Source organism: Ooceraea biroi, chromosome 7 (assembly GCF_003672135.1).
Source record: "Ooceraea biroi isolate clonal line C1 chromosome 7, Obir_v5.4, whole genome shotgun sequence".
In the NCBI taxonomy this organism is placed as follows: Eukaryota; Metazoa; Arthropoda; class Insecta; order Hymenoptera; family Formicidae; genus Ooceraea; species Ooceraea biroi.
The window spans coordinates 10,085,004-10,101,939 of record NC_039512.1 but is presented as its reverse complement, the minus strand read 5'-3'; the positions used below and the strand labels follow the sequence as shown (position 1 = coordinate 10,101,939).

The 16,936-nt window shown below is 39.3% G+C and overlaps 1 protein-coding gene across 3 annotated transcripts in view; it reads right to left on the bottom strand.

Moving 5' to 3' along the window:
* The window catches only part of LOC105282868 (ankyrin repeat domain-containing protein 50), a 68,523-nt gene extending 51,894 nt beyond the window's left edge, over positions 1-16,629 (bottom strand). For all 3 annotated transcript variants that reach the window (XM_011345161.3, XM_011345163.3, XM_011345162.3), the window contains exon 1: positions 16,020-16,629. The gene's annotated coding sequence lies outside the window, so the exon portion shown is untranslated. The remainder of the gene's footprint in view (positions 1-16,019) is intronic.
* Between the last annotated feature and the right edge of the window lie 307 nt (positions 16,630-16,936).

Here is a 16,936-nt window from a genome sequence, read left to right as displayed (position 1 = left end):
AAGCGTCACGTTAGGCTGCCCGCGATAAATCCTATCAATTACCATATGCAAATGCAAGACAAAGCACCGTTTAATAAGAGCGTCTCCATGAGTCACGCATGCGATGATTACGGGCGATTGAACGTTTTATATCGTAACGGGTCACTGGTTGTAACTAATTAATTTGAATAAAAATCGGGAAGAAGACAACGCTTTCAGAGATCACCCCAGACAAGGCGAGTACAAACGTAAAAGCGAAAAGATAAACGGTTACCATTCTCAAGCACAGAAACGAATTGAGCAAATTACATGTTTGTTCGTACAACTTTTGCAAACGAACAGTTGTTTATACATGTACGTTCAATTACGACTTTCTAAAGCTAAACGTAAAATATTTATAAGAAAATGTGCGCAAAAGTGAATCGCTAAAGTATTTTTGCGTGTTTTAAGCGCCAAGTATCAACGAAAGAAACAGAAGTTACCCTGAGAAAAAAGTTTTCGGTATTTGCGACTATAATTGCATAGTAAAATGATTATAGTTAATCATTTTTTCTCTGAATATGTACAAGCAATTTATCAGTTTACTATTTTTATTTCTCGCGGAAATAGCGATCAACGTTTCCTCAGATATTGACATTTGTTACTCGGCTCGATGCATATTGCATTAATACCACATCAGTGGCGCAATTAGTCATATGTGGGCAAATATGGGTATGCTTGTTGATAAACAACTATTTGGCGTTGTCGACAATGCGTATCGCCTATATGTTATCTTCTAACCATGCACAAAGCAACAAACAACCTCGTTAATGAGGAAGATATACGTATACACGGCTATGCGCGCATCTATCCTTCATGCTAATTATTGATGTTGGAGCGCACGGATCACCATGTTAGGTAAAACATACTGCAGGAGTTACTTGCGTTATGGCGCACGTTAATCCTTTGCGATCGTGATACGAGATATTTGCGTAAATATTTTGCCGAATATATTTCGCCTGATTTTTGGTCACTCGTGAGATTAAACTAATATTTGTTGCAACAGACAGGGACGCGACAATAGTGGGACTGAAATTTTTGCCGACCGATAAAATCTTGGATTTCCGGTTTGACACAGTTGAACATCTTGCATAAGCACATTTTTTGAATTCGACGTAGCTTGCGACCGAACTTACTCCACAAAATGATTCAAATACACTGATTTTTAATTATGAGCAAATGAGAATAAGAATCTTTATGTAAATTAAACTTCAAACAAGAAAATTGTTCATTTATTCTTTAGAACAAACGCAATCTAGTATTAAATGTCAAAAAATAATGAGGAAATATTTAATATACCGACATGTTTAATATTGGGTCGTCCGGAAAGCTCGTGCCGATTTTGAAGGAAAATTCAAAGGCAACATTTTTTTATGTCGATAAATATTTATTGACTTATGTATGCACCGTTTTGTTTCACAACTTTTGTCCATCTTTCACGCAACTGGAAGATTCCATTCTCCCAGAACTTCTTAGGTTTCTCGGCGAAAAATTCCTCAAGGTGGTTTTTTATGTCGATCAAAGAGTCGAAGTTCTTGCCGCTAAGAGAATTTTGCACAGACCTAAATAAGTGAAAGTCTGAAGGTGCAATGTCTGGTGAATACGGTGGGTGAGGTAGCACATCCCAGCCAAACTCCAACAATTTTTGTCGGGTAGTCAAAGAAACATGAGGTCTGGCATTGTCCTGATGGAACACGACGCCCTTCCTATTAGCTAATTCTGGACGTTTTTCCTGAATCGCTGTCTTTAATTCGTCCAGTTGCGAGCAGTACTTATCTGCATTTATCGTTTGGTTGTGTGGTAGGAGCTCATAATATAGGATTCCTTTCCAATCCCACCAGACACAGAGCATGACTGTTTTTGGATGAAGGCCGGCTTTCGGAGTGGTTAATGCTGGTTCATTTCGCTTACCCCAGGATCTTTTTCGTTCTACATTGTTGTAAATGATCCATTTTTCGTCACCCGTCACTAATTGCTTCAAAAATGGTACGTTTTCGTTGCGCTTGTACAGCGAGTCGCAGATGGAAATGCGATCCATTAAATTTTTTCGGCCAAATTATGCGGAACCCATACATCATAGCGACTTACGTAACCAAGCTTCACTACATGATCGTGGACAGTGGTTTTCGATATTTTCAGTATCTCTGCTAATTCACGTGTCGTGTAGCGCGGGTTATTCTCGATCAGTGTCTTGATTTGGTCATCATCAGTAGTAGAGGGTCTGCCCGAGCGTTCTTGGTCTTTAAGGTTAAAATCACCAGCTCTAAACTTAGCGAACCACTTACGTACGGTTCTTTCAGCTAAAGCGCCTTCTCCGTAAACAGAACATATCGAATTTGTTGCTTGTGAGGCATTTTTGCCTTTCCGGTAATAGAAAAGCATCAAGTGTCTAAAATGTTCTTTGTTTTCTTCCATCTTGAAAAGAGTACAAAACTGACACGAATCAATTTATCTGAAACAACTTTTTTCCTAAAGATGCGTTGAAATGTCACCTTTAAGCATATGTATATAAATCGTATGTTTTCAATAACATTGATATATTCAGACATGTTCCAACGCCATCTATTAAAAATCGGCACGAACTTTCCGGACGACCCAATATATGCCAATAACAATATTATTCAAAGAAAATTTGGATATCGGGTAGATGAAAACATTACAGTTGTTATCTCAAGCAGTGTATTTTGGAATGATATAACATACGATAATGCGCAGATGGCCATGCCATCGCCGAATGATCTTTCGACCCGAGCTATTGACGTTCGGATTATCGAGAAGCAAATCAATACTCCGATTGGCTCGACGATACCCGCCTACGGAAGTGGTATACTGATTGCCGGCATAAAGCCCATTCCGTTCGTGCTTCTCGTTTAAATTTGGATCATGGAAACGTGGATTGGTCATTCTTTGCAAACGCGCGCAACGCACGCGAAGGTAACAATACCGTCGTCGAACGCGTTCAAGCAGCTCTGAGGATTTAAGAATCGCGTTCGACGAAACGCGATTTGCCTGTTACATCGTGGGCAATAACTGCCACGGGGTCGAGAAAAATTGTATAAACACGAGTGCGGAAATAGTTTCGCGCCGAGATTTACATAGCATTTTGAAATAGCATCAGCCACCGCGAAAACAGCAAGAATAATTTAGAGGTATAGTAAAGATTTGTTCACTTGAAGTTGAATTCAGCGAATACGGCTTGCTCCCACAAACTGATCGTATTAGTCATCATTAATCTTCAGGAAAATTAATCGTTCGATAACTTATCGTCCATTTATTTATTTTCTATTAAATTATTAATTAAATAATCCGTATCTCGTCTAGATAGTAATAAATCAAATTAAACACGTACTTATAGCAGCGTAACATAGCATATTAATTTTATAGCAAGATATAGGCAACTTTTAAAAAACCAAATTCTCCAAAACATTGCTATACGTTGAGCGGTATCGTCATCGAGAGGCGACCCGGATTAATGATCTAATAGCAATTTTCAAGATTGCTATTTCTTGTTTTTTATTATGTTTTAGTATTTTATGTAGGCGGTTTTAAAATCTTGAGGTTTTAATAATATAGGTTGTAACATATTCTGTTATTAAAAATGTTGAAAAAGCGGGACGAATATATGTTACAATAATTAACTGATGGATCGAAGTAGATGGCAGTTGCAATCGTTCGATTCGTGATCGCGTAACGATGAATAAAGCCAAACCTTTCTCACGTCTACGCGAACGGATATGCATATACGGTGTGCACACATAGGCGTGTGTAGGACGCACCTATTTCATATTCGATGTCGATGACGTAACGATAACGGAACTGTCATTGAACGTAATGTCAAAATTGCGAAAGCTAAAGTCGTATCGAAGTAATTTCTCTAATTGTGATTGCATCGGAGTGCGATTCGTGGGCTTTAATTCTACTCGATGAATTCATCGAATATAATTAAAACGAGCCGACTCGCGCGTTAAATCGTGAGAATCTCGATTAAACATCAAAGCTTATAATATGCAGATATTTACAAATTATATGCCTGAATTATCGATAAATCGAACAGTAAACGTCCAGAGGCGAAGTCATTTGCGCAGTTCGCCATGGTCTGCGCAATTATGATATCTACGAACACAAATTGTTGCAGAAATTGTTGTTTTACACTTACAAAGCGATATATCGATCAAGTTGATTATCCTCGGTGATCGCCTGACGCCTTCGCATGAATTCATACGCGAACGTAATGATTGATAGATAGCAAGGCTCTTTGCAGAAAAAATCGGCCGCAAATGGGCAAGGCGCACGCTTCAGTTTATGGTGCAAGAATGATTGCTTCTACGAATCAAACGATTGCCGCTCTTTTGTCGTTTCCCTGTTTGCTTTCTGGAAATTCTGCGACATGTCTCAGAAGCACTTCAGATTAATAGCATAAATATTCGATCACGCAACAAGTAGGTACTTTCGGATCTTTCGAATAAAAGTGAGCCGGTTTGCATAGTCAAGCTTCTTTAGGCGCAATACAAACGATTTTATTTTTCATATCTTTAGTTCTTTTTATTTGATATCTCTGCTACCTCTTAAATTGCCACGCTTTTATTCTAGATTAATGCTTCGATTTTAGAAAATTCTTTTACCGAAAAATCCGAAACTATTATTTTGCATAATCCGACATTAGTAGAAAGTAACATATGAGTACGGAAAAAAATCAGAATTGATATAAGCGACTCGAAACAATGGAAAATTCAAAATGATCGAGTTAATTTTAATAAGGAATAAATATCTCAAAAATGAAATGGACAAAATGATATTTTTGCGAACGTATACGCACGTCCATGATTTATTGGTTACCACTTTATTCCTATTTTATGGACCGTTTCGAACCTCCATGGGTAATACTGTATAATAAAACTCCTACACTCGGTGCGGAGTCATCTCACGCAATGATTCATGAGCTATTGCAATAACGATTGAGATACCGCGACACTTCTTCACGGAAGCAATAATTCTGCGGATCTAACAGCGGAAGATTGAAGCTTCGTGGAAACTCAATTTGGCGAAATTATCTGATTTCGATAATCGCGCGATTGTTATGATTGCGCAACTTGTTTTCAGGTTGCAGATTTTATAGACCGTTAAGCAGGTCGAGTGTTCTAGCAGAATTCACCGTGATCGCCATGCATTCAGTACGGCAATACGAGTACGAGAATCAACATCGGAATATTCGAAGAATAAGGTTTAATCGATTAAATCGTGCTTATAACGTATCTACTCGGTTTGTGAGCGCACCTATACAAACGCATCTACCTGCGCCCATCCGCATCTGCAGTCGTGCGAGTTTAATTACGCGTTTCATTAGCGCATTAATCCGGAAGAAAAATACGACTCGATGGAGCAATACCTTATACTAGCCGCGCAAGGCACGGTTCTATCCGCGATTATTTCTGGAGTCCACCGAGTCCGGTGCCAGGTTAATTCGACGAGCGAAAGGTAGAAAATCAATTAAACCGCAGCAACCGTACGTGGGAGATACGCGTACGATACTTTGCACGCTTTCTCTCAAGTATAAATCCCTCGGAAAATTTAAGTCTAATTCCTTTTTAACCCTTAACCTTTCATTCAAAGTAATCGTCTTTTCTCATTACAAGTTAACACTCCGACTGTCCAGCGCTAATTTCTCGTGAATTCGTGATAATGTTAGCTTCGTTTTTTACATTGATATGTATTATGTAAGTAATATTTTATTTTCATTCAATATATAGAGGAAAGTCCCCGATTATGAGATACCATATCGATTTTGCCGAATGTAAGGAAATCTATAGGCAGAATTTAAAAATGTAATACGTTATCTTGAAGAGAATTTAATAAGCTTTAGGTTGGTCAAATGAAAAATCTAATTTAAATATTATTTTTTCTGAAAATTAAAAAAATTTGAAAAAACAGCTTTACGCAGGATCGAGAAAGTGTGCTCCTAATATAAGATACCTCGAGAAATCGGTGTTAAAAGTGCAAAATACATTAGTATTGCAAGTAAAAAACTTTATTAGATAGTTTTATAAAAATACTGCTGCCACAGCCTTCGCCGAATCTTCACGATTCCTCGTTTCTCTAACCTCCATAGTCAGATTCTATAAAAATTAAATACACAAAAATTCGTAATATAAATTCGTATTAACTTTTCTTTAACCTTAAGTAGTATTTTCTTTCTTTTTATTACACTACATAATCTTCATATTCGAGCAATAATTATCTCATATTAAGAGTACCCTGAATATCTCATTATACGAGCCACATGCCTAGCGGTTTCGCGATCATGAAATCTAACCTCTACAATTAAGCAATTCAACAAATTGCGTATTTTCCTGTTACTACGATTCTACTCTATCATTGCATACTGAATTTATTGCCAACCATTTCTTTATTATATAATAAACAAGGTTTAAAGACTTACCTCAAGTTCCTTTGACATGTTCACAATTTCACAAACCTTTTCTTGCAAAGGCTAAACGCAATAACGAACAATGAATTTTTCACTAAATACATTTTACACCAAGAGTAATAAGTTCATGGTGGAACTAACAGATGGTGCTCAATAGTTTAGCAGAAACCCCATTATCTCATATTAGGAGCATATCTCGTAATAGGGGATTCTCCTCTACCTAAATAGTGAATTGTTTGAAATATTGAATTCAATCTCTATAAATAGTTAATAAAATCATTCCTATTTAGATTATTTAAATCATCACTCATATATGGGTGACGCAGCAGTCTAAGGCCCGATTTCACCAACGTCGCTTAATTTTGACCGTCGTTTAACTCACTCTTTGTCTCTTTCTAAGGCAGGTAGTTAGAAAGAGACGAAGAGTGAGTTAAACTACGGTTAAAATTAAGCGACGTTGGTGGAATCGGGCATAAGTGTTAAAAAGACCGATGAGAAGTTACATGCAAGTTATATTCATGTTACGATACTGGACAATCGTGGCAAGAATCACTAATTTTTAATCAGATTGCCTGGTTGCCTGACAAAGTGAAAATGTCGGAAGCGAAATGACAAAAACGCGGCTCTGGAAGCCAAATCTAATTGTAATGTGTAATCCATTTAAAACTGAAATACAAACGCGTTGAATTAAATCAATCATGCGGGCGCAGTAAATAACAAACAAATAACACAGTTATTTTCAATCAACAACGTCGCATCATCACGGACCAACGCTTTGGATCAATACTGGATATTTTTCGGCATATCTTCCCAAATTTTAACTTACTCGCTTAGAATTCGTTTTTCAGTATCCTAAAGCTTAATTCGTTGAAACATTTGTTGCAGGCGACGCGCGGCGAGTGATGTGCGATTTGTCGCGCTTATCGAGAGACGCGATGGTATGATTTTCGACTGAAATTTTCAGCTGAAACGTTCGTCGCTACGAAGCGGTTTAGTTTTAGCGCCGCTACCATCTGGCGTATCGTGCGTGGCCCATACGTTATATCTGCGCGTGCCAATATTAAATTCGCGCACATTCCAGGGCGCGGTCCAACCACGGGCCGATATCGTACCCGTTTGCCTGTACGTTCGCGCGCTGAAGCATTATATTCTCCGGCGAACAGAACAAACCGCCATTCTGCAGCTCGCGTTCAATTGCTAGGTGCAGTCAAAGCCGTGCAATGACTGCAAATCTCTACGGTGAGCTTGACTAATTTTAATAGCGCGATTATAAGTTGTGTGGCGCCGAGTTAGTCAAATTATTCGTACTTTTCTCTTGGCTTGCTTCTCACCGATTCGTTGTTTTACACATATTGTAATTTTATCGCTCTTCTCATTGAAGATTCTTGAAACATATGAGATTTATGGAAAATAAGTTCAGTTCCGGTTTAAAAACGATACGTACGTTATTATCTAAGATAACAATTTGTATATATGTGTATGTCATAATATTTTAATTAATTATATAATATTTGTTGCTACATAAATTATATAAATAAATATATAATTTATAATATATAAAGAATAACTGAACGCAACTGTTGGATGATCGTTTACGATCCATCGCGCGTATATTGCAAAACAAATTTGCAAACGGATGCAATTACTTGTTTCCATTACGAATAAGTAATTCTGATATAGTACGTTATCTCAGCTATTATCTAAAAAAGGAAGAAATTATATAAATTTACAAATTGAGGAAGTCAAGATGCATATTGCTAGAATCGCTAGTATATTACAGTCCGACAAGATCTGATATCAATGGCGTCCTATCTATACGCCACGTAACTTTTCAACAGATTCAGACCGTTATTTTTCACTCGCAGATCTAAAGCGATAAGACTGTAAACGTTTTATCGTGGATAATCATCGTGAATGGTTTGCTTCTTGATAAATCGATACGCGGCCACGAGTAATTCTCCCGTAATTTAATGTTTCGCGTACTGATCGCGTACCGATGCAAATTGCACATTAGTACAATTGCATTCTCCACTCGAAGATTACGGAAAGCCGTAAAATGAGGAAGCGAGGAAACAGCGAGAACAATTTCGAGAACAATGGAGAAACATTCGCCAAACTAGAAAGTAGATATATACCAGGAAATTTAATATCTTTTTAACAAAATTAAATTTTAATAGAAATGGATGATTAATTTTTCTTAAAAACCCAGTTACACTTTCACAGTATTGAAATTTAAACATTTAAGTCTTAAATGATTATTAGGAATGGCGAGAAGTTTAATATTTTTTGCCATCTTTATCCAAATTCAAGTTTTATTTAACTAAAATTTAAATCAAATGTGTCCTCAGTTTTCTAAAGCCTATTCATTGAATTGAATGATCGTTGAATAAATTAGGAATGATCGTCCCTTTGGTCATATCTTTTATATCTTTTCTAATATATAAAAAATAAAAGACAAAAACTCTGTTTTTTCAATATGAAAAATAAAAGGTAAAGTGATCTGTAGTGGATGTAGTTTTCCAAACTGAAATCCAAGGAACAACGCGAATTTATATTCGTAGATTTCTGCGCGGAATCGCGTTCGTGTCACGCAGTGCGCTTGCATAAAGTGTAACAATCTCTCAGTAGCGCGGGATAATAACTTTATACGCGCGCGATTTGCATATCGTTCGTACGTTTTACGTTGTCGGTACGTTGTTGGCGCTTCGCGATATCTGGCGAAGGGCCGAGCAGCTGGGTCAATGACGTCAGAGCCATGGCTCTACCTTACGACAATTCCCTGCGGCTACCTACCGCCGAGAGAGAATTCCGCTGAGGAAGCTACATGCCCGCGAGATCGCGACAAGTATCTTTGCTACTTGGCTGACGTTACAATGATGAATGCAGAACGCAACGAGTGCGACTGCAGCGCCGAGATAAGCGCGAGCGAACGGCCGGGCTAGAAACGGCATAAATACCAGCCGCGATATGAGTGTACCTGCACGGGCAAATTGAAATATTTCTCCCGCGTGTCTCAAGTATTAACGCAGTCCCGTTGTGTCCAATGTCACTTTCGAACAACTAGACTTCGCTTTATGCAATGTGTGAAAAAACTGCACTCGACAGAGCGTGAAACTTGTTGTATCGATTTGTCAGTCAGTTTAAGGCAATTTCTTCAATCTAACGGTCTGACAGCCAGACTGCTCATTTAATCTCCTAAATTATGAAAATGTTGAAGATAATGTAGAAATTTTTTAACACAATATTACACATTGGAAAACCATCCATTACAGAACGTTTTACATTTGTTTATTTTTCATATTGAAAAGACAGATTGTCTTTGTCTTTGCGGAAGTGGAATAAAAAAGTGAAATAAAATCGCTATCACACAAGTGTGATGGTGGTAGAGCGAACGTGTTAATTCCACGAAATAATACCCATTCTCACTTTCTTCTCTTCTGCCTGAATAATATTCAAAATAAAAAAGTATAATTAACATCCATAATTCGTATATATTAAATTTATCTGGCCAAATAATCGAATACGATATATAAAATACCCGAAAAATACAAGAAACATAAAATATTGTTTCAACGCAATATCCTTTTGATAATCCGCAAAATAAATTTGGCGAGCTTCTTCGATCAGAAATGGAGGATTCACTCGGCTCCCTCTTGAAATAATATTTCGCTAGCACGTACACGTTCTCGCGTATTACATTTAACGAAGCCTCGAGCTATTACGCTCGCTACAGACGCGGCGAACGTCTTGGAGAGTGGAAAGACGAACACAAAAGAGAGAAGCAGCTGGGTCGATGACGTCACTACCTGTCTTGCAAGTCTGGTAGCACCCTAGGGTATGGGTCAGCACTGCGGAATACACCAGGCGCTGCATCCTCCGACTATTACGAATTGAGAGAACACTATCTCGCGCACTTGTAAAGGGCTTTCCGTGACAAAAGCCGAATCCCAATTTGCGGAACAAGAGAACTCGTAATTCTCTTCGAGTTTTCCATCGCGCGCAAAATCTGTTGACGAGAAGGCATTACGAAACGCGATGATACGATACGCGCGAAAATTTCAGTTGAAAATATATTTCTAATATATAATATAAAATATAACGTAAAATAATTAATAAAATAAAATTTATCGTGTAATTTACAAAATTACAACCACTTTTTCTATGTATAATAAATATTCTTATTAAATTTAACAAGTACATTGCTAACTAATCGCTGTAATATATAAATTCCAGCTTTAACTTAGATATCAATATATTAATAGATATCCCCGTGGCACGACACAAATATAGTAATCTTCATTACAAGCGTGATATATTATTCAACTAAAATTCTCTCCATATATTGTTTATATTTTGACTCAATTGGGAATCGAAGCACGGTTGCATCGCTTATTCTGTTGTCGTACTGTTTCGTTTCCATACGAAAACACGTTCATGAACAACAAATGTTTGCAACGAGAGTTGGTAAACTCGCGACAAACAAATCAGCCCGCGAGAAGGACGCATCAAATTAACACAGAAATTCGCAGTTTTAGGAAACTCTCCAGATGCGAAAGAAAAAGAAAAAGAGAGATAGAAAGAGAAAGAGTAAATGACAGAATGGCTAATTAGCGGACGATAATTTATGTTACGGTCAAGCGATCACGGTATGTCACGCGAGATTAGTTACCGCACCGCCGAGATCGATCATATCAATGACTAATGCCCGTAAGTTATATCTGCGTTTGGTACCGCGCGCGGAGCACAAGCAAGATTTATATTCGGAACTTGCTATTCAACTTTTCAAGCGCTCGCGCTGGGATTAATTCACCAATGGTCGGCGACGATAAAGGTATCTCAAATCCAACCGCATGTACGCGATCGGGCCGATCGATTTCTCAACTTTATCGAATAATCGAGATACAAAGGACGAACCTGACGAATCGCGAGTTGCATGTTTACATGGAGTCCCGTACTATGAATTCATGGAACGTTTTGCGATACAGAATGCGCTCGGATATTTACTCTTCGGACGATATCCGATTATTTCACCGGGTAATAAACATGGTTTACGCTAAAAGATTTCATTAAAAGTTCTATTAAGAGAGGAAACTTGCTTGGACTGTTCGCAAGTTTAATGGAGAATGTTGGGAGAATTAACGTTGAGTGCGTCTGTTACGTTCTCAGATGAAATACTGTGCGAATATACCATCTGTGTGAAGAATAATGCGCAGTACTTTGCGCTTTTCATACAGCTTTCTCCTTTTTGCGAAGCAAAGATCAGAATAATGTCCTACTTTCGCGGAAATACGCAATATATAGTCAAGTTGTTCACGATATTGTAAAATCTATTGTTCTAATTTCAATTCTCGAGTCGTAAAACCGCATCTTAGATCATTGCGCAATGAGAATATTATTATACTTTATTCGAGACAACAAACTGACAAAATAAAGGAAAATTCTGTGAACTCAGTTCTTCAAAACTTAGCCGTTTTTAATGTCTTATATTATCCTGGGTATTTTCAACATATTTTTCAGAAACAGTAATTTTACAGGTCATATAAGAACTTAAAAAAATTAAAAAAGAAAAAATGTTTTAAACTGATTCCCATTTCTTTCTTTTTGTCATTTTTCATTTCAATTTCATGATAAATGTTATCAGCAGAAAACGTGAACAATTCCTGAGTCAGAACACTGGAAGCGTTCTTTTTTAAGCATTTGGCGCTTATCTGTCTGAAACCGTAACGAACTGAAACGCATTACTTTTTTCTCACTGACTTTTGTTTCAATCCTACTCTACCTGCGGCAGATATGAAATGCGAAAAATCCTGAAAAACCGTAATAGAAAGCTCGTTTTGCATCAAAAAGTTTCTTCAAAATAAGCCACAACTGTGAAATTATATTAATTCAAACTACATTGGTATATCTTTTAATTCCCCGTTTCTAGCTCGGTTTCAAAATGTAAGAAGGCAAAAGTTGCATCCACGAAATTCTTTCGTGATCATAAAAAGAAGCACGCGTCCAAGAAAAACAATGAATTAAAGCAGCATTTACAGAGATTAATAGTTGTCTCTCGGAAGTTCTCCTGAATTTTATTTTACAACTGCCACGTGTCCGCGCAGACTTTCGCTAAAGCGGAAACAAACATCCGTTGACGCCGAAGTTTGCTAAAACGCCGTGGACTCGTGACGTCTATTCCGCTGATCGATCAAGAATAGACCGGTGCTGCATGGAAAGTTGCATCTAACTCGCTATACCAAGCTAGGCAAAGGCAAATATCGATTGGCGCTCAAAAGAAGTGACGTCATCACTCGCACGTCAAATATCACGTGCGACCGAATACGATTGGCAGTGGCCAAGTTCGAAATTCGAAACATAAATAACATAATATTAGGTTGTAATACATATCCGTCTCGTTTTTTTAGTGTTTTTAATAACGCGGATTGTAACATATATTCGTTATTAGCAACATTAAAAAAACAGGACGAATATACGTTACAACCCAATAATTCCTTTCAGCAATGCTTCACCTGCGCTTTAGTTAGACATCGAGTACAGAGATTCACAATTCTCGGTGCCAGACGATCGTACAATAGTATAGAGTATAATATAATATATTGGGTTGGCCAAAAAGTAATTGCGTTTTTTTTTATATAAATAAAAGGCGAATTTTTCATGGGAAACAAAAACTTTATTAAACAATATATTGTCCATTTTGTTTGATTATCTTTTGCCATTTTTCAGGCAACTTCATGATTCCGCGCTCAAAACAGTTCTTATCTTTTTCAGCAAAAAACAATTCCAACAACGATTTCATATCCTCATCAGCAGTAAAGGTTTTACCATTCAAGGCGTTTTGCAAAGAACGAAACAAATGGTAATCTGATGGTGCCAGGTCTGGCGAATATGGTGGATGTGGTAACATCATGGTAACACATCCCATCCAAGCTGCAACAATTTTTCACGAGTGACCAAACTTGTACGTGGTCTAGCGTTATCATGGTGAAACACAACACCTTTGCGATTCACCACTTCTGGACGTTTCTGTTTGATGGCATCATTTAATTTATCCAGTTGACGACAGTATACGTCTGAATGAATGGTTTGATTCCTTGCAAGCAGCTCAAAATACACAATACCTTTAAAGTCCCACCAGACTGACAGCATAATCTTTCTTTGGTGAATATCTGCTTTTCAAGTGCTTTGAACAGGTTCATCACGATCTTTTTCGTTTGACGTTGTTGTAGACGATCGATTTTTCGTCGCCCGTTATCATACGTTTCAAAAATCGATCATTTTCCTCACGTTTCAAAAGAGAATCGCAGATGTCAATACGCTTAGTGAGATGAATTTCTTTAAGCTCATGTGCTACCCAAATATCTATGTATCCAAGTCGTTTTAAATGGTTTTCAACACTCGATTTCGATATGTTAAGATTCTCGGCAATCTCTCGGGTCGTTAAACGCCGATTGGAATCGATCAGTGCCTTTATTTTGTCATCATCAATCTCGATTGGCCTTCCTGAGCGTGGTGCATCTTTCACATTAAAATCGCCAGATCGAAATTTAGTAAACCAATTTTGACACTGCCGCAGTTTTAAAGCATCTTCGCCATATACATCAGATAACTTTTTATGAGCTTGCACGGCGTTTTTCCCTTTTCGGAAGTAATAAAACAAAATATGACGAAAATGTTCTTTTTGATTTTCCATTTTGAAATCGACGGCAAACAAACAATTGTTAACGAAATCGTGTGCTTTCTTTTTCTAAAACAAGCTTGAACTGTGAATTGTTAACCTACATAATGAATTTGCGGTTTAGAATGAAGTTAGTTACATTTCAAGATATGTATGTCCATCTATTGGAAAAAAACGCAATTACTTTTTGGCCAACCCAATACTAATACTTTATAGAAATTTGCAACTTGCGATAATTATCGCATCGATTTTCTCATCGTGCGTTTTTCCTTGCTGCGGAAGTTATTACCGCACGCACGAGCGATATGATAAAAAGATATTCTTTGACACCTTTTTCAGTACCTGCAGTTTTTTGAGTATCCGATCTTACAGTACGAGCAGGAAACACAAAGCACACAGATATTATACCTATGAGGTATCGATGGTTCAATCGAATCCCGATACCGAATGAACAGATATCCGCGGAACGTTAAATTGGAGCGTATCTGCGTTACTGTCGGATCCTGCGGCTTTTGTTTCGCCACTTTAATTAGACCTCACGTGCAATAAAAGTACGACTCGCAGGGGTATTATGCAGAAGAGCGAGTTCGAGGGCGCATGTCTAATTAGCGACGGTACGTCCCGTCGTGCAGCATAATATCCATCGCTCTGGAAGATGTATATCACTAGCGCGACTTACACGAATGAGGAGCACGTGCAAGCACGTCCGGCACGAATGTTAACCGTTAGTGCGATAATGCGACGGAAAATACGGGCGTGCGAAGATTCGCAAGAAACGCCCGAAACGTGCTCATGCGTTTCATGCCAATTCAGTTAGTCGTTACAGTTTAAGCGTAATCGAGATTGTCGACGCTTCTTGTTCGAGAAGACGGACTCAATCTCGAATTGCTCGAATAACTTTCAAATCGCAGCAAGTAACAAATTCCGTTTCCTGTCGTTCTACAGTGTAGCTGGTGTGGAAAGCGTGACAAGAAAAATATGCGACCAAAAAAATCGATTAAAGTAAGGCGCTAACGTCGCACATTACTAACTAATACTGACAATAATTGACAATAGTTATCGATTTAAATAAATAAAAGAAAAACTTTTCTTAATAAAGATATTACATGTACTGTTATAAAATAATAGAAAACAGAACATGCGTAAAATTATATAATACGATATAGGGACAATTAATTTGTCTTGTGTATCAGACTATTGAAAAATATCAAGAATCGAGAAAACTCCGAAGCGTTTGAGTAGAACGCGACTAAAAATATCGATTGCGTTAGCCAACTTAACCCGACAATTTACTCGTGTTATCTCGATTACTTGACGACAACGAGTGTACTTCATCGCGTATGCACGCAGTAACATGTCAGACGATACGCACGTAGCCAGAAGATACACGGATAACAAGGGGAAGCAGTTAACCCCTTCGCGAACTTGATTTCAAGGCGTAAAAAAAAGAAGAAAAAAGAAACGATCGTGTATTACCGACGACAGTCACGCGATGCAACGTCCACGAAGAGAATACACTTTTAATTCTTACTATTACTCGCCATTACTTGTCATTAAAAGTAAAGAGATATATTATTACGATCTCTCTTCTAGGTTTAAGATGCAAACGTCTTTCTCATCCACACTCAATTTAATCTATCTTAACATCCGATCGTCTTATTTTATTCTACTCCAAGAATTATCGTTTTAGGTTATGTTATTTTGCTTGTTATTATATTTCACACGTGACTCGAACCTAATGATTTCTCATGACGGAAGCAACGCCATGCCGAACGACGAACGGAGGGGAAACGCAATGTCGCGCATCCATATCATTTCCGCCACCCTTGTATAAGTGACACCGACAAAGCTGACAAAGACAGCGAATGCGTATATGGTAGTACAAAACTCTCATCGACTCACGTGAAGTAGGACCAGCTCTCGATCGATACGAAGTCTCCGTGTATGTAGCTCTCCTCTGTCCGTCCGTCTGTCTGTCTGCCGACGCTCCGTCTCTTTCTCTCTCCCCCTTGCTCTCGGTCGTTCCTGGTCTTACTCGTTCTGCCCGCTCCGCTGTCCCCCTTTTGTTCTTCGCGTTGCTGACGGGCTCACGGCGGAGAGAACGTCGGTCTCGCACAGAAGAATCGAATCGGCCGACGCGAAAGCAAGAACGAGAATCCCGGCGATTCGACTCGTGCCCGCGACCCGCAAACACTGAACGGCGATGCAACCGGGACCGCGCACACACGCATGCACTTGCGTCGCGAGCGCGCGACACAGCTGGTGGGTTACGGCGCGGGCGTTCCGCCGAAGAGAGCGTCCGCGGTGTTGGCCAGCCTCGCTACTCGCCGCGGAAGCGACGCGGCACCCTCGCGAGCGAGAGAGCGAGCGCGCGGCCGATGATGGCTTCTCTTTCTCTCTGCCGCTTCCGTTCGGCGCGACGAGTCGCGAACGGCCGAGATCGACGGCGACGACGACCGGACAATTCCGAGCGAAGAGCGCGTCGCGAGACGAACGCCCCGACAGACACCGCGGTACTGAGGCGCCGGCGTGTTCATCCCCACTCCGTGGTCGTCGCCGTCACCACGCACTCCCCCCCCCCCCCTCACGCCGATCCCCACTCTCGCGTGCCTCGGGCACTGACTGTATCTTCGCGGCCCCGCGCACCCCCCCCCCCCCACGGTTGTCGCCCTTTCCCTCCTCCCCGCAGACCTATCGTCGCCGCTCCCTTTCGTCCTGCCTCACCTCGCCCTGTCGCCACCGCGACGCTCCATCTTTCTTCCCCTTCACATTTTGCGCCCCCTCTCGTGAAACCGCGGCTCTCTCCTCCCCGCACTCTG